The 22,636-nt window shown below is 40.4% G+C and overlaps 1 protein-coding gene across 1 annotated transcript in view; it reads left to right on the plus strand.

The window, feature by feature from the left end:
- Positions 1–22,636, plus strand: part of hivep2a (HIVEP zinc finger 2a) — a 106,643-nt gene that overhangs the window by 50,157 nt on the left and 33,850 nt on the right. The window contains 1 exon segment of the mRNA XM_038726518.1: positions 92–162. The gene's annotated coding sequence lies outside the window, so the exon portion shown is untranslated.

Genomic DNA, 22,636 nt, shown 5'->3' on the forward strand with positions numbered 1-22,636 from the left:
TACTTTGCATAGGATAAGTTTAAATTGTTGATGGGTTAAAGAGGTTACATTCGCAAACTAAATCATCATTCTCTTGTGTGTTTTCTTACAGTATGGCCCCGTGAGGACACCTTCTGTCGAGACTCCTGCCGAAACCAAAACTGAGCACGTGTAGACCAACAGGTAAGCCCTCCCAGAATCCCCCACCTGTCACCACCATAGACTGTATAATTAATGGACGAAGCCACTCCGCGGGTTTGAATGGAGAGCAGTGAGGCAATTTTTGAACTCCTACATGGCCACTTCCTATTGGCACTAAGGTCTACTGTGCATGATTGTGCAGCATAATGCACAGTTTAATGATGTAGAGCAACAGAAGCTCCTAATTCTGTGAGCTGCATGGCTGCACCATGCTGCACCCAGCTACGACAACAAAAGGTATTTAAGCTTAGTGTGTTTGTCTGACTTGGTTTGTGACCAAACACCAGCTTAGCGTCACTGATGGCCGAATTGGTTTTTTAGATTCCCCGAGAGCTTCTTATCTAAACAATACGGTTTCATCGCTCATGTGCGATGGGATGTCCCAGGGCCTACATGGAACCCTCCATGAAACCTTTGGTCTGCTTCACCGTTCGAGCTCTCACTTACTCCCTTGGTCACCACACTGACTAGATCCAAGATACTTTTTTTAGCTGAAATGACTCCTCCGAGGTTTTAACAGGTCAGCGGAAAGCTCAGCAAGAGTTGCGTAACATGGATTTTCTGGGTGTGATTAAGTGTGTGAGGTTCATAAACACCAGTGTGAAACAGAGCAGTGTGTTTGGGCCAAGAATGTTTCTAAAAAGCTACTTTTTCATCTACTTACCACATACTACTTTCACATAGTCGGAATACATCTAAAGTTCACATGTACAGGATGATTCAGGGTTATACACTTAAACTTTGGATGGTCTCCATACAGCTTTGGAGTATTTTCCACAATTTTATGTTGCATCTCAAAACAACATAAATCCACTTCCTAGATAGGTATTTTAAAAACAGAGAGGATTCCACAGTGAAAAACATTTTTACTGTAAACATGTGTAGACAGTGAGATCAGAGGCTCAGTGCACTGCAGGTTCATTTTTTATGGCATATTGGCTTTGAAACTAAGCAATTATAAAAGTACGGTCATCATTTAAAGGTCTGACAAAAAAAAATCTTAACTCAAGTTCCACATACTAGCTTTTTACAGACCTTTCTACTTAACAAGTGCACTAGCTTTGAGTTTTGAACTGTTTAAATATCATCACAGATGGAGTTTTGAACTTCATCCACTGTGGAAGACCATGAGACAACACATTCTCATTCCTAACTCGTCACATATGGATGCTTGGTCAAGACCCCTCGGCGTCACTTTTTAACGCCGTGGGTTCCCTTTAGAGTCGTTTTTGGATGTGTAGGGCTCCACGGTCAAATATAGCAAGAATAAATATGAGTGAAAGTTCAGTTTCTGGCCCACCTGTCCACCCAAACCAGGTTTTTACTTGAATTTTTCTGTTTTTTATATCCTACATCTGTTGTTAGCGTTCATAAATGATGCTACACACTGCAAAAACTAAAATCGTAGTAAGATTAATTATCTTAATTGAAGGCAAAATATACTTGTTTTTTGTCTGACAAGATATTTCTTCTTACCAGGCGGCTTTTATGTTAGAGAATTTCACTTGCTTTGAGGCCTTAAGTAGCAAGTGAAATATTCTTGTTCTTAATTTTGCTTATTTCAAGTAAGATTTCCCCCATTTTAATGCTTTTTTTCCTCTTGTTTTGGAGAGCTCAGTTTTTGCAGTGCAGGGATTCCCCCTGTATGTTGAACTAGGGCGCTAAGGGTCTTCCCAGTGACACTGAGTGCAGGGGGTCTTGACCATGCGTCCATATGTGATGACTTGGGAGTAAGAACTGGTTGTTGTGGGAACTGCTATGTGGATGTTGAGCACAGAGTTGAATTGAGGTCATGTGACTATCCTGGCCAATCAATAACATAAAAACTACTTCGGTGCCTTGTCTGTATGTTTAGTAATTGTTCTTATATATTGTCCTAAAGTCGGGGAACTATGTAAAAGAGAGCTTAAGTCGGATGTAAAAACCCTCACATAAAAGCAGCACTTTAACCCTATAGTCACCATTTACAAAGCCAATACAATGGAAAACATACTACTGCCTGGGTCCTTTCCAGAGTCTTCACCAAGCAAACTACAAGCGCTTGAGGTCAGAGGTCAGAGAGTGGGCTGGTTGAAGATACTTGAAGATGTTTCGCCTCTTATCTGAGGGGTTTCTTCAGTTCTGGTCTCCAAGTAGGCTCTTCAACCAGTGCAGTTGCCCTTGAATTTAACCTTCCTTGGATAACTTTGACCTAGATATCTTCACATACGTCATTCTTTTTGTGAATAAAACCCTCAGTTTTCAGACTGTGTGACCAGTTGCTGTGGCTAAAGTTGACATCAAGCTCTGTTTGATTTGTGTCTGACTAAAAAAAAAGGTGTTGCTGAACTGGTTAGACTGGTTTCTAATTTGAAGTGTCCGAGTTTCCTAACTGTTTTATTTTGTCTAATGTTACATTGTAAAACTAGCAGTCTCCGTTTATATTCTATTGTTGAACTGGTCATATTGGTTTCTCTTGTATATCTGACATTTTTCTTTACTGATGAGTATTAACAACTGGTTTCTGAACTGATTTGACTGCTTTCTTGACTTTTTAACGTTACAGCTTATATTGTAAAACTTCCTAACCCAGTTTATATACTGTTGTAGAACTGGTTATACTAATTTGTCTTGTATCTCTGGCATTTTGCTTTATTATGGAGTGTTACCAGCTGATTTCTGAACCGACTCTACTGGTTTCTCTGCTGTTTCCAGATGCAGCATCCATGATCCGGTAAAAAATAAGGAGAATTACTTGAATCTAAATAGTTGCAACAGCAGGAGAGGACAGAATTTCAATGTGACCACAACCAGAAATGGAACTAGAAGTCAGCTGTAAAACACACACACACACACACACTGACATTCCAGGGAGCTAAATTACCATCAGTCGAAGTAGCTGGGATGATTTTGGTTTGACACAGACATTGTGGTTGGTGGACAAAAAAAAGTATGTTAGAAAGCTGTAAAAGAATATATTAAGCTCACACACACACACACACACAAACATACACACGCTCTAATATAAGCATTACTACAGTGGCAGTCCGAGTGGTACGAAAAGATATCATGAAAAAACAAATCAGTAACACACAACATTTTGCAATGCGATATGTTTCGAGCTCTCGGGGGAGGTCATAGTGAAGCTGTGATGATGGCTTAGTGCTTCGTGATCACACACACACACACACACATTTATACACTGATATACTGAAATCACTGGCTTTCAGCAGCCTGCTGTGTGCCAAGGTTATGAAATAATTTGCGTGCACGGGCCTTTCAACACAATTCTTCTTTGCCTCCATTCAAGCCGAGACACGACTCAGGAAAGATAAAAATAGAACCTCGCTGACCTCCTCTTTCTCTCCCCCTATCTCTCTTTCATTGCCATCTTTACTCTCATCTCCCCCCCTCTCTTTCTGTCTCCAGTCTGATATTGATGCAGCTGTCTTGCCCCAGTTGGGAAATGCTTGTGTTCCAACACAGGCAGAGGGGGCGTTCAGGGGTCGAGGCTTCAAGGATTTCTTTACTCTCCCCAGTGGGAAATGTGGCTTTCATCACAACACAATACATACTCACAATAAACTAAATATACAGAAACATAAGATCAAATGAAACAATAGACATAGAGTATTTAAATGATTCACCAGCAAAATGCGGTGCAAATTTGTGGTCCTGAGTGCTGAATAAACGTGAATGTCAAACAGTTTGAACTGGCTCAAATTACAGGTCACCACAGTATTTACATAGAGCCAAACACCAGAATAATTCAGGGATAAATGTACCCTCGCTTGGTTTATTGACAACGAGTTAGGATCCAGTTGTCCCTGACAACCTCCAGAGGTGGTAAGAGAGGGATTTGGCTGCGCTGATATCATCTTGAGCAAAACTCTTGTTTGTTTTTGCAGCCCCATGCACGGCAACAACATAAATGGAAATATATGTTCGCATGCGGACAGAACGAGGAAATGCACGCAAAGCAAACAGGTGGCAAACAGCTGGGATAGTAATTTTAAATTAGCTGGAGTACTGAAAATATTAACTCATAAAAAACAGCGGATTGTTGTGGATGGAGAACAAGCGAGCGTCTGCTGTCAATTAAGTCCTGAGCAAACAATGACAACAACTGTATAAAAGTACTCTCTTCTCAGCTGTACATGCAGTCTAAGACGACTTTTCAGAGAGCAAGAAAAACAACACATGCATCGTGTTTCACAGTGTGTTTAAAGAATATAAGTGTGAGCTGGTTAAGTGCCAATTTGAGAGACAGAACATGGTCACAGGAGATGTGTGCCAATGTCAGGTCACATAATTAGGTCGTGTCCAGAAATCCTATATTGTAATAAATGTTATCTGGTTAATTTATTCTATCATGATACAGACAGACAGATGATGGATTAAAGGAAATAAATGAGAAGAGATACATAACGAATGCAGATCCTTCACAGTCACCGAGTGATTTGATGATTATGAAAATGATGTGAGTCATACTGTATGCCATTGTCTTTACAGTCACCAAATCTCAACCCAATTGAACAGCTATGGGAGACTTTGGTGTGACGGCCACAATACCAAATGATTGAATATCTTATGCTTATCCCTCATCTGGGATGAGGAGCATTGAAAGTATCCTGCAGACTTGTGATGGAACAGTTTAATAAGACTATTTATGATGATTTTCACCCAAATTGTATAAGACATATTTAATCCCAGGTGTAACAGAGTCGATGATGCGCTGGTCTAGTCAAGTGCATATCCATAAGTACTGTACTTAAGTATGTAAGTGTAATTTTCAAAGGCAATTTCAGATTTCACTTTCAAAACAGTTGGTTTTGATATTGTACACCAACAGCTACAATGAACTATTTCATATACTGTATAATAACACCCTGAAAGGACTTTTACTTACTTGTGGTAGCACTGCTTCTGCTTAAATTGGTTATAATCGACATTTTATGATAACAATGTATCAAATGACAGAGAATAATCATCTGAATATGCAGTTTCAGTTCGAAGTTTTGATTTTCCCGGCTATTCTCAACGCTCTCACAGCGTTGTTTTCAGTGTAGCAGGCAGCATTTTCCAGAGAAAAGGCTCTAAAAACCCACTGTATGCTACCCGCTCAGCACCAGACATCAGACAGACACAGTTAGAGGCTAGCTGGTGAACATAGTGGAGCATTTAGCAGTTGGATATTTCCCTCAGAAGTTGGTAGAGACCAAAACAAAGCTATAGAGAGTAAACATTGCACTGCTATGTAACTGCTAGATGAACAAATGTTTGTTCACCATATCAACTGAAACGATGATAACAAGTGACCAATTAATCACTTATCGCAGGTTTAGATAAAGGAGTACCTACCATCTCATGCAATCAAATTAAAAGTTGCCAGTTTTGTATAACAACTTCTGAAAAGGACATCTAATATTTCACGCTTTGTTTCCTGGTGTTTCATTCAGGCTAGGCTAGTTTCTTTTCAGTGAAAGAGATCACTATGTTGCTTGAATGTTTCATCTGATTTCTATGTGGTTTCGACTGTCTCTCAGATTGGCTTGTTTCTAAACTATATGTCTGTGTTTTGTGCCGTTTCATTATGATGTAGAAATGCATGTTGCTGAACTTGTGAGATTAGTTCCTTGAAGGAGACTGCTGATAAGTGTGGGATGCTTTAATTTGACTATTTCTCACTGTAACACCTTATTGAATCAGCTGCAACCTTCAACGTTTTGCTGAGTGTGCATTTGCAAGGAATGAATAATATACGAGGGTCAGTACTGTACAGCGGCCTTGTTACTTGATTAACCTTTATCAGAAGTATATAAATAACAAGGTACTGTAATGATGCTTGCACACACACACGCACACACACACACACTACAGTATGTGAAGTGAAACTGTTATCACTTCATGATAATGCATCTGGTTTACAGAAAAGCAGACTTCATGTCAACCCATTGGTTGGCCAATCAGAGATTATGTAATTGACCCACTTCCTTATTCTGTGGTAAAGATGAGGGATTTTTTTTCTTATAGAGAATTCTACATTTTTATTTGTGTTCAGAGTCAAGTGTGGAACACGTCAGTGCTTTGGATCCCAATCTGTACTGGTGTCGAGGTCCTTTTCGGAGTTCTTCAGGAGAAGAAATTATCAATGTTTCAGGTCAGGACTTTCTAAAAACAAGCCTATTTAGGATGATGATGTTTGACCCTAAAAAATAACCAGAACTTTCTGTTCTCAAGCTATTTTACTGATTCATTTATTGAATGAAAGAATGATTCATTATTTCACAATCAAATGCAACCTACGTATAAGTTAATATAACTAGTAATACAACTTATTGTTGTTGTGAATCATCTTGTGATTAGCTGAAAGTTCTGATTTGCCTCCTACTATAGCACATTGGTTAAAAGATTGTGACTAAATGAACGTGCAGCTGAGCCAGAATCACGGTACAAGTAGCCTGAACTCTACAGGTCTGCATGGTTTCCGTGAAACATGTAATAATAATAGTTTTATACCACTAATATCACTTTAGCTTGGGGTTTGCACATCAGCAGAAAATTAAGTTTTTGAACATACGTTTCACATTTTCCATTAGGTAATGGACAAATCTGTAAATGCAGAATGTATTTATTCTTTTGAATAACACAGCATGCAAAAAGTCAGTGTGTGTGTTCTTGTATTTCTATCTTTGTGAGAACTTTATTTCAGTTTGAGGACATTTTTTTCTGGTCCTCACCTCTTCAAAGAAGGTTTTAAGGTTACATTTGATTTAGGATTAGTTGAAGGTTAGGGGGAATGTTGATGTCAGGTATGTCATTGGTCCTCGCAAGTATAGAAGTACAAATGTGAAATGTGCTTTTTTTCTTCTGTTGCCCAGTTTGCATGTTAATCTGAGACATAGAGGAAAATTAAGACCGTAGATATTTTTTAAAACATTTCTGTTTCACTTTAGTCCTTTGTTTCATTTCTGTGTCTCTCTCTTCTCTCCCTCTCCCTTCTCTCAGTTAAATTCAAACATCCATCATTGGCACGACTGTCACTACTGCGTTGCCAAAGCAATAAAATGCATAACAATCTGGAACTGTGTGTGTGTGTGTGTGTGTGTGTGTGTGTGTGTGTGTGTGTGTGTGTTGGGTGTGTGTGCGCGTGTGTGTTTTGATGTATTTCCCATCAGTCCTGGTCATCCTTACCCAACCCTTTCCCAGAATTCACCACTGACTCATTTGAAACAAAGTAAAAGTCAGCTGTTTGACTTAAAAGTATGTGAAGACAAAAAAATAAGTATTCAGTTAGCCTCTCACACCTGTTATGGAAATTTGCTCCTCCACATGTAGGAGGTCTGCGGAAGAATTAATAAGACAGGCTTGATGACACCTGTCATAGGAAGTAGCTGGCAGTATCCCTGACCAGTATGATTAGTGGTCGTTGGTCGGTTCTTTCAATATGGTTACAGATGAGCCACATCAGTTGCACATGTGGAAAATCTAAATGATTACCATGTGGACTGCTCCACATGTGATGATACTGTCGATCACATCTTTCTGAAACGTTTTCAGACAATGATGACTTATTTTGTGATAACATGATGATATTTTATTCAACATGTGAGCCAGAATCACATGGGAGATTTATTTTGTCAATGGTTTGTGGTTATTGTTGACATCTTTCAGCTGTCAATTATAAATTATGAAGTCTTATCCTGGATTTGACCATAAGCAAGATGAGACGTTTACGTGGAACACGGAGGGATCACGTTATTCGTCTCCCTTTTAAACATGATTTTAATATTATCCAAGGTTCAGGGGTCTCTGTTGGCTGTGGCTCTTGTCAGACGGTTGGAGGTTCCCAGCTCCTCCTGTTCAGACCAGCATCTAAAAGTGTAGCTAGGGAGGGTGTGAATAGGTGAATGAAGTGTCTTGAAGTAAAGCGCTACATAAATGTGGTCCATTCTGATTGTCTGGATCAGGCAAGTTCGTCTCCGCCACATCCAGACGACTGTCACTTCTATACTGACTAGTATGAGCTCAGTTTGCCTAAACTTTAGTTACCACCTGTTAGATTGGGCCTCTCCATCTAATTATTATATTTAATGGTCATTGAATGACATCAAAATATATTTCCTTCACTACCTCACTCTCATTTCATTGTGTAAATCATCCTAAAATGTTTATTATCATATTTTTGTTTTATTGACTAATAGTGTAAATCAAGTTGACTCATTCTGCGAACACCCGGAGCCTACATAATGTGTTTACATGCCACAGTATCCCTGTTTCTATTGGACTACTCCAGGTGGCATATGCAGGTTTCTCAAAACCAGGATAAGGGTTGCCAAGCAGCCTGTAAAACGGTGCAACAGTAGCCCAGTATTTAAGCACAGAATCTGAATTTCTGCTCCATGACCTCCAATTTTATTCCGAGATGATGAAAAAGTAATTTTCTTTTTTTTCTTTTCTTTTTTTTATTTCTGGCAAGCTTCTAGTTTGGTTTGCTTTGGGCTGTTAGTTCAGCTTTTGCTCTGCAGTGTTCCCTGGTCCTTTATTTGGTATAATTTTCAAAGTCCATCACAGCTGCAGGCTTTTTTTTTGTTACTAAGTTGTGTTAACAAATAAAACAGAATTTTCAAAAGATAGGAGGCAGATTCAACATTGATTAATGTAATCTACACCCTTATGAGTACATAGTTTGTGAGTGTCTGTGTTTCACGTTTATATATATTTTGCAGTTTAAGGCTTAGTTTTAGGGTTCAGGTTACACTTAGTTTAAGGAGTAGGGTAAGTGTTAAGGTTAAGCATGTAGTTGTGATGGTTAAGGGACTGGTATTGCTTCTGGGGATGGATGCTGCAAATTAGCAACTGCTAAAAACACTATAATACACACACTGGATTGCTGTTCTCAGTTGTCATCAGTCCCTATTAAAATAAACCATAAATAAATAAGGTTAGGGTAAAGGGCTATAGCCTATAGGGAATGCATTATGTCAATGAGATGTCCCCACAGGGTTAGACGAACAAACGCATGTGTGTGTGTGTGTGTGTGAGTTTGTGTGATTCTGTGTCTGTATGTTGCTTAATGGACCCGCACGCACACTTTGACGTTGTGTCGAGAGCAGGCTCCTCATCGTCATGGAGACAATCAGCGGTTCACGCTTCAGCTTCTCTGAGAGGTTAGGCATCATGCTGTCATGTCCCGCCCCCAAAACACACACACACAAACGCAGGTGCAGCACACACCTTCACATGCATACAAACACTAGTGACTTATCTGAATTTCACAAGTTGTTATTTCAACCACATCTCTTGAATGAGAAGATTGTATGCAACGTGAAGATGAGGCAAGATGGATGTTTTTCTGACAGTTTTTCATTGAGTAAAGGCACATCCACAGTCCACCCACTGAGTTTATCTGTAAATAGCAGCACTTTTGGAATTGTTACTTAACTCAAGATGAGTTTGGGAGTATTTTCTGAAGTATTTCTGACGTAAAGTTGAGTCTAGCATTATTTTTCTGAAGTGTTTTAATCTGAAACAGAGTCTGGCAGTATTTTCAGTGATGTTTACTAAGCAGTATTTTCTAGTCATACTTACACATGAAGCTGAGTTTGGCAGATTTTTCTTGCTGAAGATGACTTCAGCAGTGTTTTCTCTAATATTTACAGTCTGAAGCTCAGGTGAACACTGTTTTCATGCAGGTGGCTCCTTTTTACCGCCTCCCTCATGTGACTTAAATGCAGCGTTCCTGTGGAGTTACAGCACACGCTACTCTTGATTGTGGGGGCTCACTGCAAACTCTTTGGGGACCTAAAATACCCAGCGTGCCAACGATATGACAGCGACAGAGTACTGTAAGATTAAATCAGACGGATGGATTAGTTTTCGGAGTGAATGACAGAACGAGGCAGGAGAGAGGAAGAGTGTCATCCCTCCATCTGGTGTCAAGAGGTCATCATCTGACTCCTCCCACATTCAGTGTGTGTGTGTGTGTGTGTGTGTGTGTGTGTGTGTGTTTCACAGCATGTGTTTCCCATCTGGTTCCTCCCAGTTCCTCAACACTGACTTCATGCTGACCTCTTTCCCTCGTCTTTCTTTCTTCATTCTTTTATTGTTTCTTAAGTACATTTCTCTCGCTCTCTCTCCTGACTCCTCTCTCTCTCTCTCATTTCATCCCTCCATCTTTCCGTACCTCCTTTACTTTCATCAGTGTAACGCAACACCTCGGCCTCTTGCTTGTCTCAGTATGTGTTTGCGTGCGTTTGACACCATGATGTCATCACCCCTACTTTCCCCAGCTAGATGCCACATACATGTAGTCATCCTCCATCTCTCTCATTTGTTGCCTGTCATTCGGCTTCCTGCATGGCTAAAGATAACCATCAACATATAATTTAATCTAATTATAAGCCTTGTTACAATAAAGGGTAAATCCTTGAATGGGGGTGACATCATTCCTTTTGTTTCCGTGCCTCGCCACTTGCGCCATGAGATTCTTAGAATTATGTGCCAATTTACACACAATGTGTTTCATTTTCTTGATCCACATGTAGCAATCTGCCTGTATCTTCCTTTTTTTTAAGATCCTCAAACTTGTTGCCAGAGAATTCTTGAAACAAGTGAACAGAATTGGAAACAAGTGGAATTACCTCACTCTGCTGGCAGAGGGTTTCCACTCGCCTCAAGGAAGAAACAACGATTCAGGACAGAGATCTGAACTAAATTGCTGCACCAAATCATTGAGATTTGTGTTTTGTAAACTTCCCAACGTCCTTGTTGCCAGAAAACATGAATCATCCAAAGTAGATTGTTCCAGTGTTTAATGCTGTGATACTTTAGCATACACTGTGAGTGATACAAGGCTTCCATTCGTATGCTTTAGCATGATGCAACATGAGAGACAGGAAGTGTCCATTTTTATGTCTTTAGAGGGAAAGTGAGAACTTTCAGCAGCTACAACTCTAAATGTCTGCATTACATAGAGGAAATATTGAGCTTTTATTTATTTATTTTTTACAATTTTACACACTAACATCTGCAAGAAATCTTAGGGAAAGCAAGCTGAGTGGTCAAATGAATCAGACAGGACAACAACAACACCTAGCCACCTCAGGATGAGTATTTGTGTGACCACATTGATTTTTAAGTAGTTTGTGATTACACTGAATATTTTGAGTGTGCTCATTTGATTTCCAAATATGGTAAGCTCAGTATTTGTTTACATCCTGTGTTATCACCTGACCGCTCGTGTTGCTTATCCTCCTGGACTTCAACCTATCGAACACAGAGCTGTTTTAAAGTTTTTTGGGGCAAGTCCACGTCTAAGTTAAAAGTCACTTTAGACAAGTTCAAGTCAAGTTCACATATATAAACTGCAAATCAAGATGTAAGCTTTAAAGGTCTCATGCCAACAGTTACATGACATGCACATTTTCCTTTTTTAGTTTAAGTTTCAAGTCTTCATTTGTGTGACTGGTGTCCAGATCTTGGCAAGCTGTTAGAAAGTGAATTTTTACTGTAACACTTATTATACTAGTTGTTAGTAAGAGAAGAAGTACATGTCTTCCTTGGACTAATGACCAATTTATAGCCCATCGTCCGTCATCACAAAATGAACAATGGTCAAATACACTAGTTGTCATATTTGAGGCATTCTTATGGTTTGACATTGACACAAGCCAAAAATTTTCTTTTTGACAAGTTATCATGATGTGATTAAGTTTGTTTAAGATATTATTTGGGCATTATTCTGCCTTTATTGATAGGGTGACAGCAACGTGCTGCAGGCTGGATTCAAACCCAGGCTGCTCTTGTAAGGGCTCAGCCTTGTACATGGGGCGTACGTTTCTACCAACTGAGCTAATCGCGCCCCATGGTATGTTCAAGTTGAAGGGATTTTTCACACACATGCAGGCGGTGACTACAAATGGGTTGAAATTTAAGTTGTGCATAATTTGGGCTTTAAGCGTGCTCGCAATGTTGTTATTGTGAGCTATTCAAACAGGACAAAAGAATTACACGGCTTTATTATTGTGATCTTTAAAATGGCAGAAGTTGTGTCATACACGCTTGCAACCAGATTTATCTAAAATGTGGGATCTTGACTCTGATTTGTATTTAAGTGTTGAGGCAAACAAAATGCTAATGATATGAAAATGTCTGTCCATGAGCCAACAGTGACAGTGACATTGGCCTTAATGGCGCTCAAGGTTAATTTAGTTACAGATGTCGACACTCATTTTGGTCTAGCCGTTGGGTGACATCCACATCTTTACAGTGAAGGAGGAGAAAGGCGTGTTGTGACCCTTTGGGCTTTCCATATCTTTACAACTTCCGAGGTCGGAAGTTGGAGCTTACGAGGAGCACTTGAAGGCAGCATCAGTCTTCTTATGTACTCCCTCAGTGTCTGCTGTCTCCCTGAGCGCTATCATTCTTCCCATTCAGCTTCCTGCCCTATAAATATTTGAGCAGCCCCATTAGTGAGTGAGGTAATCTTAACGCGCACACTCACGCACACACTCACGGAAACTGCCATTAAGGCGTAGTAGTGCCTAATAGTCTTGTCGGTGCGTTAGGCCCCGGAGCTAACGGGCTAATTAAGAGCGAAACAGGTTTAACGAGTTTAGACTGTTCATTAAGGCAGAAACCTGATTAATTAACAGTCGAGGGGGAGAGTTCGTTAATGAGTTGTGTGATTAATTAAAACTACGATGACAGAAAGTGTAACTTTAAATGGGGAAAAAGGTGAGGAATGATTACTACCACCGAAAGGACGGGAAGAAAGAGAGAAAAAAATGGGATGGAAAAGATAAGAAGGAAGAGAAGGTGAGGAAGGAGAGAAGGAATAGAAACAGGGGAGGGATGAGAGGATGAGAGAGGGAGGTAGGTACAGAAAAGAGAAGAAAAAGAAACAAAGATGGAGGCAGAGAAAGTAAAGATAGAGAGACAGAGGAAGGGATGGGGGGGGGAGAGAGAGATGATAAAAAGGAGAAAGTGAAGAGGGAAAAGGTGACAGAGAACGAAAGAGAAATATGGAAACTGTCCCAACAATGGACAACCATCCAAGTTGGGTGAGAGACATGGAAAAAGAGAGAGAGAGGTGGCAGAGGTCAAAAAGACATAAAGACATTAAAACAAAGAGAGACTGTGGAGAGAAAAACAAAAGCTTAATACAACAACCCCCCCGCCCTCTCTCTCTCTCACACACAATTTGTTGAATGTTGGCTCTTTGTGTTTGGTGGTGCAGAGGCCGAGTCGTGTGATTGCTCCGCTCACTGGACATCTGAGGTCAGAGGAATTCAACCTCGAGAAGAAATGGTTCAAAACGCTCAACTGCAAGCTGGAAAAGAGATAAACAGTGTAAATATTTCCTTAAAAAAGCTCTCCCTATATCCTGCATATACTCCTGCATTTATTTCATTTGGACAGTGCTCTCAAGCTAGTTTATACTTTTGGAGTTACAGTAAGAGGCAGAAAAAGACAGAAGAGTAAAGAAAGACGGAGATGAGTGGTGATGTGAGGTGGAAGTGAGAAGGAAGAGAGGGAGGGAATCCAGAGGAGACTAGAAAAGAGAAAAGAAGGAGGGAGAGACAAAGGCAGAGAGGATCAGGGGAGGAGGAGCAGGTGCTGTTGACAGCGCCTTCTTCTGTTCCTATGGTTTCCTCGTCCTGTGTGTGTGTGCGTGTCCTCACAGACAGAGAGAGAGACAAAACAGTAGTAAAGACTGCAGGAGTAAATGGGAACAGTGTCACATGAAGCTATTGGCTGTGTGTGAGTGCTGTGTAGGTTCAGCCACGTGTGGGACATATAGTAAGCAATAGCGCTTAATGATGGGTATTTTGCTTTTAATATTATTAATGGCACAAATTTGTTTTGAGGAAGAAATACAATTTCACTTTAAAGCTTGATTTATGCTCATGTGTTTGGGGATTATAGCCTCCTTACAGTAGCTACAATAAAGCTGAAAGTGATCCCGCCCTAACCCCCAAAATGTAACTACAAATCAGGGCGGTGGTGGCTATGGAGATTGCGAGCAATGCGAAAGGTCAGTTTTAGTTTGCTTGTGTTTTCTCCCACAAGTTTCCGACACCAGTGGAGATCCCCGTGAACACAACATGGACTCCAGACAACACACACAGTATTTTCTGATCTGGCAAAGCCGTTTCCATTGCAAACCTGCAACGTTAATACAAGAAAGCAAACTTTGGGGCATACATTTAGACCATGGCAACAAATAACACATACCTAAATGATAAATTATGTAGTTTATGTGTGACAACTTTTCTGTTATTAGACCTCTGTTAACCTTATATGTTAAGGTCTGGTTATGTTTAGGCAACACGAGAAAGAAAGCTAGATCATGGTCATGGTTAAAAGAGGATTTGTGGTGATATAATGACATTACACTACTTCCGCCTTTGCTTCTGAGAGAGAAGAGCCATTATTTGCCTCTGCAGATTAGAAAACCCTAAACAGAGGTTATTACTTGAGCTTAAAGAAACTCAGGTTGTCTAAATGGACCTGGATTTTCTAAAAAGAAGAGAAAAAATACAAACTATAGTTTCTTAATTCTTAACAAGGCAGAGTAATGGAGACCAGTATCTCTGCCGACTGTCTGCAGCAACAGGAAGAATGAATCTTTAATCAGTTTGAGCTTATGTGAAGTTAAACACGTATCGATGCGATCTGAATGAATTGTTTTGTTTCCTGGAAGCTGAAATTCACCTGACCTCTGCACATGATCCTCCCTCCCTCTCTCTCTCACTCTCTCTTTCTTTCTCTCTCACCCTCTTTGTTTCATCCTCTGTAAGCCTTATTGTTCTCTCCGGCTTCATGCGATCTCCCTCCCCTTTACTCTTCCATCACATTCTACATCTCATTCGGTCTACCCCTAGTCTTCTTTTTCCCTCTCTCTCCCTCTTCATATCATTTATTTATCCCAGGGGGAAAAAATAAATGTGATCTGAATGAAAATCTGCAGCATTGAAAACTGGTCCACTCCTGCCCATCGTGGGCTCTGTGGCCACTGTATTGACAGTAAACATCCATCTGGTTTCCACAGAGACGAGGAAGCAGGACACACCGTGCAGGATATTTAGCTGCTCTCGGGTGTCATGTACCGGTGGCGTGTAGGGGCACTCCCAGATACAGTGTTGAACACATACACACTCAGGCATGCATGATACACTCACAAACTGATAGGAGACTGAAGTGTAGATTGGATAAGTCTTTGACAAAGGTTCTGCTAATGGACAGAGTTTAAACGGAGGCCTTTTGTTGTCCAGTTACAAAACACTACAGTATATGGCCAAAAGTGTGCAGACAACCTTGTCTGTGGGGAAATGGTAATGCTACAGCATACAATATTTTATATAATCCTGTTTCAACATGCCCTCGTGCACAAAGCCAGCTCCATAAAGAAATTGTTTTCCCAGTTTAGTGAGGATGATTGGCCTGCACTGAGCCCTGACCCAGTGAGCCGAACCTTATCGCCCAACATCTGTGCTCTTGTGTCTGAATCCCTGCAGCCAACATCCCCAACATCTTGCAGACAGCTTTCCCAGAAGAGTGGAGGCTGTTAAAGCAGCAGATTAAAGCCCATGGTTCACTGAGCTGTTCACCCATCGTACATGTATATGGGTGCAATGTTTGGGTGTCCACATACTTTGGTCCATGTTTCCTGTCTTCTTTTCTTTTTATTGACTATTTTCTCTTCTCTCCATGCTCTGCCAACATGAATGTATTTTACATATCATGCAAATAAAGTGATTGAAGTTCAAACAAGAAAAGGAAATTGCTAAAGAAAGATGCAAATCAGTAGTAAAAATTGCAGCAGGAAATGGAACAGGAAAAATGTTGTTATATGCGGGTCTATTGTACAAGTTACAGTAAGACACACACACACTGTACGCAGCAGCAATCTGATTTTCGCGCTTGTATATTTTTGGGAAGAATTTCAGGCAAAAATCAAGTAGAATTAGCTGTTTCTTATTCGTCTAGTTTTCTCACTGAGCCATCTGTGCTACTGAGAGTTCAGGCTTTTTAATTCTATAAGATGTTAGTCATCCTTCTGAACACACACACACACTCAGACCACACACCTCCTACCTACCTGCTGCTCTGCGGATGTGAGGGGACAGAGATTAGCTCTGTGCGTGGGTGGACAGTCAGCACTGGTGTGTGTGTGTGTGAGTAACGGGTGTTGGGGACAGTAGTCATTCAACCACCCGCCCCCATTGTGTCAAGAATAAACTGCAGTGCACTCAGACACACACAGCACATACCTTTTGCTGCTTATAAATAAAGAGGCAGGACAGATGAAGATGGTGCGAACTGGCCAGCAGCCATCATCCAAATGTTGGTATACATTCTGGCAGAGTCTTGGAAGGTTTTTATACTCCTTTGGCCAATTGTGCAGCAAACCAACCGTCATTTGGTCCTTCTGGAGTTGTATTCTTTTGTAAACATCACGTTGACTGGCAAACTAGGGAAGCTGGCAGTTGCATCCTGAGCTGTAAGAGTCATCGTGATGGCGGCTGTCTTCTTGGAAACCCTTAAAAATCTCTCAGCATTTTAGCATTTTATCAGTTTTCTTTTACTTTTCTTCTCTGTACTATCTTTTCTTATCCACTCAGAACAGGACATACAGAAGAATTAGTTAGTGATTAATTAGTGCAGTGAAAGCTCACAATAAAAAATAAAACACATTTATCCCTCAAGAAGGACTCATGCTCTCACTTTTAAGGTGAAAAGAAAGTATCAAGAGCAGGGAAAATTTCTCTGGTGCTGTGTAATCGCTTCAAGATTTATTTCATGTGATGAAGCCAGTGTCACACATTAGTAACAATGCTGGAAGCACACTTCAAAAAGGCTCGGTTATGATTCAGTTGAAGCTGAACAGCACTGAAAACACACAAGTTGGATTCACACTTTGGTTTTCATTGGGGTTTTTTGGTGCGAAGGAATGCACAAGATACAGTGTTTCAAATTAAGTTGGTACATAAACATAATGGACCTAACATGAGGTCATATCTATAGCACCCAGCATGTTGTTTGTCTTTATTTAAAAAAGGACAATAGAGAGATGACAGAAAATGAGGGAAGAGGGATGGCAACAAAGGTTCTGAGCTGATGATGTTGCGGGCTGTATGATTTAACACCCAACCTTCTATGACAAAAATGACAGACTTGGTGTTAAAATACCAGTATGATGGATATTGGCGAGCATATTTAATTTTAGAGAAGTGTCAGTGGTCCAGGTACCCTCTCACAATCAGCATTTTCACACTCAAGTCAAGTGAGTCGAGCATTTCATATCAGTGATTCATTATGTTATGGTGTCTTTCTTGTCATGAACCTGACCCCCTTCTTCTCCAGCGCAATCACAACACTGATTTGGACAAGACAAATTATTTTGAAGATCAAGGACAGTCTAGTGTAGTTGGTAGCCTTGTGAGCTTGTTTGGCTTCAGATGTCTGCGCTCCTGATTTTGTGTCACAAACGTGTGAAATTTACACCTCAAATCTGCATCATGTGTAGTTGGAGGTTAACAACAGAAATATGAATGTACACTAGATGACTGTAATCGGCAGTCTTTTCCGGTCAAATGTTTAAAGTGACATTACATACAGACTGTGGTGGACTGGTAATCTGGCATACCGGGCAAATGCCCAGTGAGCCGACGCACCTTTGGGGCCGGTTCAACTGTTTTTAAAAAAATGGGCCAACGGTTGGCCCATAAATCACAGACAGTGGCCCATTGGGTCATTTTCTATACTGACACTGGGCTGGCCTAGTCACATGTCTTACCCCCTCTCCATGAGGCCTCTGTAAGGTCAATGCTAATACCATAATCATAACGCTATCATAAAGTGAGACTGTTACCTTCTCGCCATAAGCTATTTGACATTGTTTTTGTAGCTAGCATAGTTTCCTAATGCAGTCTTAACTTTGGCTAACTGTCCTAATGGCTGAAGTGAGGTTATTTTGTCAGCATCATGTTGGCTAATCCCACGCTGCTGTGAAAATGACTTGTAGGCTACTTGTACTTGCATATGAGTTGTGTACTAATGGCCACCTCTGATCACCATGGAGTCAATAAATGAGTGTGAATGAGTACACTGATTCACTTGCACTTATCCACAGCACATACAACTCAGCTGGTTTGGGAGAATATTAGATATACATATTATATAGAAGCAAGGTGTGTTGGTGAGGAGTGTCCGACCGATGCCAGGGCTGATTTTTTGGCACAGTTCAGCCCTGCATACAGAACGCCTTGCACAAGGATAAGTGAACGGTAGATTTTCACAAAAGTAACGTATTGGCTCAACTCTGAGTGTTCTGGGTGGGTTTTTAGGACTATTATAACCTTCACAGAATTACAGGTTTCCTGAGTTCAACTACAAGCCCATGCTGTTTTTTCTATATAATTTGCTTTTGTAAAATTCTTATTCTTTAGTTGTTGGTTCCATAGTGAATACTAAGCGTTATTACCCTCTATAATAGGCAGCTTCCAGTGCCCAGCAGCAAAAAACTGATTATAATGGGCTACACTCTGTCAGCCTCACCTCGATAAATACAGGTAAGAAAAGTCCTAATTGTATCCTGTTTGGTTTGTGAAGTCTGGAAGTGAAAGTTTTGGTAATTATCCGCCCTATATGGTGTGAGTTCTATTATAGGTGTTGTTGCAAGGCTCAGATTGCAGATTTCTGATGCAACGCTGTGAAAATGGCCTCCAGGACGACTTGGTTCCTGAGAGGAAAACTAACTCAGCATTATAGTGCAGCTAAACCTGCCTGCAGGCTTTTTTAACGATGGGAAGGAGAGCAGAGGAGAGGAGATGAAATTAAATTAGAGAAGTGCGGATAATAAGGTTTGTGTAGGGAAACGAATGAATGAAAAGACGAAAGAAAAAGAAACTACAAAGAAAACAAATATGCGTAAACAAGGCAGTGAGGGTAGACTAAAAGAAGAGGGAAGGAAGAGAGCAGGAGAGTAGAGGAAACAAGGAGAGGAGAGAAGAGGAGATTGAATAAAAAAGAAGGGAGGCGAGTGGGGAAGAGGGATGCAGATGACAGAAAACTGCTTACATAAGTGTAAGCATCATGCCTGCGCACACACTCACAAACACACACACACACACTCTCTCGTATACACCAGGAATAGTCTTGTGCCCTGAATTTGACTCAAACTTTTTAAAGCTCAGCTGTAGGCTGGAAGCTCCTACTCTGAAAGCAGCAGAGTGTTGATGCATCATTCATTCAAAGACTCTCTAAGGGTTTGTTGCATAAAACACACAATTTCTACAATATGCACAATGCTAATTCAATATGAATACATGAAGGAGGGCTTCTATAATGGTCTCTAGTGTGCAGAGGTTTCGCTGTTTGCGTCACAGACGTCTCTGCGGCCACAGCTGGAGGCATTGTGGCTAAATATATATCAACAAGGAAAGAGGAGAGATTGTTGTGGTCTGGATGAAGGTCAGTTTGGAGAAGTTTGGAGTTAAAATGAAACATCTGATAAAGTACATGTCTATTTAATCTTATTTACTCTGAACATTGCCCTAGTCTCTACTAGGGGTCTGCACAGGACCCAAATTCAGCCTTTAGTAGGATCTTTAAATGTACATAAAATCAACTTCGCGGAACGCTGTCTCTCCTAGGTTTTGTAAATATAACCAAAGGTTCAGAAAAGGGCAAAGATATTGATTAGAAAGGTTGTGGAAAAACATTATGAAAGCTGTATTTTTTTAAGCTAGCAAAGTAGCCTAATTGTGGTTTAACTTTGTTGGAGGGCACTCCAGGAGTTCAGTATTGCGGTTCCATGAAGTCGAGGGACTTGTGTCAAAACTGGGCCAAGATCAAGCTCCAAAACTCCATCCCCCAGTCTCTAACACAGTCTTTCTTTAAAAATTTGAAGCCCAACCAAGAGAACCCAGATGACAGAAGACATTATTCAGCTGTTTTCACAGTGAAAATAGGACTATTCATGACAAATAAATAGATTTTCATGTGTAACTAATGCAAAGAGAAAACACAAAAAAAGGGCGCAGGGGATTTTGCCATTATTAACAAGAAAATTAGACGAATGAGAAAAAATATATAAAATTAATAGGAGGTGCTATTTGTGGGGTGTTGGTGTTTTTAAACTCACAGCCAGTGAAATGGCTTGTTTGGGGTTTCCAAGATCTTGTTATCTGAATTGCCAAGACTTTCTCCACATCTCCAGAGCTTGACCAAATGGAGCTCCTGCAGGACACACAGGATGTTTGCCAGTGATGTTCTGATCAAGTTTTATTTGTTTCATATTGGGTATCTGCCGATGTTGAGTCAGATCCATTAATACTAACATCTGTAGCCTTCTAAAATTTGGCCCACCTTATTTTTCACAAGCTACTGGATCCAAGTTCTGAAGGCCCTGATTCAAAACCATGAAGTTGATCAGGTTACGTTATTGTTATTATGTGGATGATTATTTAACTGGGAGAATGTGACTCCTGACACACGTAAGACTTACCTACCAGCTGAGACATGTCCTTTTAATCGAAGAAAGCGACGGTCAGGGACGGTTTAAAACAAGTGTGTTGTGAGTGAGTGTTTTATACTACTCTTTGCTGATAAGAAATAAAAGATAACGTTAACAGGTTTGTTACCACCAGGGATCAGATTCAGGCATTGGTAAAGGAGATGGACAAAACACAGTAAAGTGCAGGAATGAAAGGATTGGATTTCGATCTGCTTTATTTTAGCTGATATGATCCATGATAATATGTCCCGTAAAACCAATCCTTAGGAGCGGCTCGGGACATCCGCAATGTTTACCGTTCAAGCAGGTATAAATGTCTTAAGAGTATAGTCCTACTTCAGCAGGGCAAGGTTTAAAGGAGTGCAAATAAAAGGGACCAGGAGCCTCCACCAGTCCTACCAAAAACATCTAACATTATATATGTTCTTTGAGGAACTTTAAGGTGCTTGTTGTTTTTTTGTGCGCTTGCAGGAGATACTACAGAGATACAACAAACTGCAAAATCTTCCAGCATAAGACCGTCGTAAAGCATCCACAAAATTAATCCTAGTCTACCCCCTTCTCTGTCCATCTTGCTTCCTAGTGTATTTTGCAAACTGTTGTGGAAAATTTAATTACATTCACACACACAAACACACACACACACACACACACATACACACATATACACACGGGGCTAACTCAGTAATAGTTTCAAGGCTGGCCCGACAGCCCTGTGGAAAATATGACTGCCTTCTCTTTTCCACTGGCAATTTACACCAACAGGACGCCTGTTTTTCCCTTCCTCACCTCTTCAACCCCCTTCTCTTCTGTCCCTCTCTCCATCTTTTTCTCCTTCGCTTTTTGCTTTCTCTGTTAAATGGAAACATGTTGGTCAAACAGCCACAGCTGTGGAAGAACCGCTGTTTCGAAAAGGAAAACTATGTAGGTACAGTGTATATACTGTATGAGCGCGTGCCAGCGGACAGAACATGGAACATGGAATTCTCTAACGGCCTGAATTGGTGCTGTGTCACATAATGTTTCCCAAGTTAACCACAGGGTGTGCATGTGTGTGTCTGTGCCTCTTCAGAGCAGCGGCAGGACAATAAATGCACTTTTCTGTGCAAAATACTGAGCAGCAGAATTAATGAAGAATTTTTTTTTTTTTTTAACTGAATAAACTTTTAAACGGTTTAAACAATAATGTCAACAGGCCGTCCATTTAGTTGCTTTTCTTGAGCTTTTGATCGTATAACATTAAATTCCCTTAACAGATGGAGTTTGTCAAATTGTTATGACGTCACATTTCTGTTTTTATTTAAAGGCTTCATGTCCATTCTGGCTTAAAAGTTGAGGTTGAACGCTGACAAGGTTCATTTAGACATTCTGTAGGAGCTGGATCTGCTGAGGAAGACTGTATAATACAACTGAAAGCACCAGACCAGCTTCTAAATTGACCAAGTGTTTTTTGGCAACTGCTGTTTCCAAGTTCAAGAATTAAATTTAAAAACAATTTGTTACAGAATTTGAGGTGAACGTTATAATTTTAACAGCTGTAAGTTGTAAAAACTGGTGCAGATTGTTCGAAACAATTAGGCGCAAATAAAACCAAAATCTAAGTTAATGACTGGTGCAGGGGATTCAACATGATGTGCGTTTTAAAAGCCTTCATCTCATCAGGGCAAAAGCAAAATCTTGCCACACATTTTTTAACAGGGATACTGTTCTCATGCATTTTGACCAACTCTACTACTGCCATGCTTTCAAGGTGCTGTAAATGAAAACCAACACTTCCTTTATGGGTTTCACAATTAAAGTTTTCCAGGGAAGATTAGGGAGAATCCCAGATGAGCTGCTGGAAGCATTTTAATTTGGAACAGATGGAGGAAGTGTTGACTCTGCATTAGAAAACAAAGGAACAACATGCTAATTTGCTGTGGAAATTGGAGTAAATTAGAAAACAAGGCCGCT

Source organism: Micropterus salmoides, unplaced genomic scaffold (assembly GCF_014851395.1).
Source record: "Micropterus salmoides isolate LMB-PRFRI ecotype aquatic unplaced genomic scaffold, ASM1485139v1 Ms_hic_scaffold_18, whole genome shotgun sequence".
Classification (NCBI taxonomy): domain Eukaryota; kingdom Metazoa; phylum Chordata; class Actinopteri; order Centrarchiformes; family Centrarchidae; genus Micropterus; species Micropterus salmoides.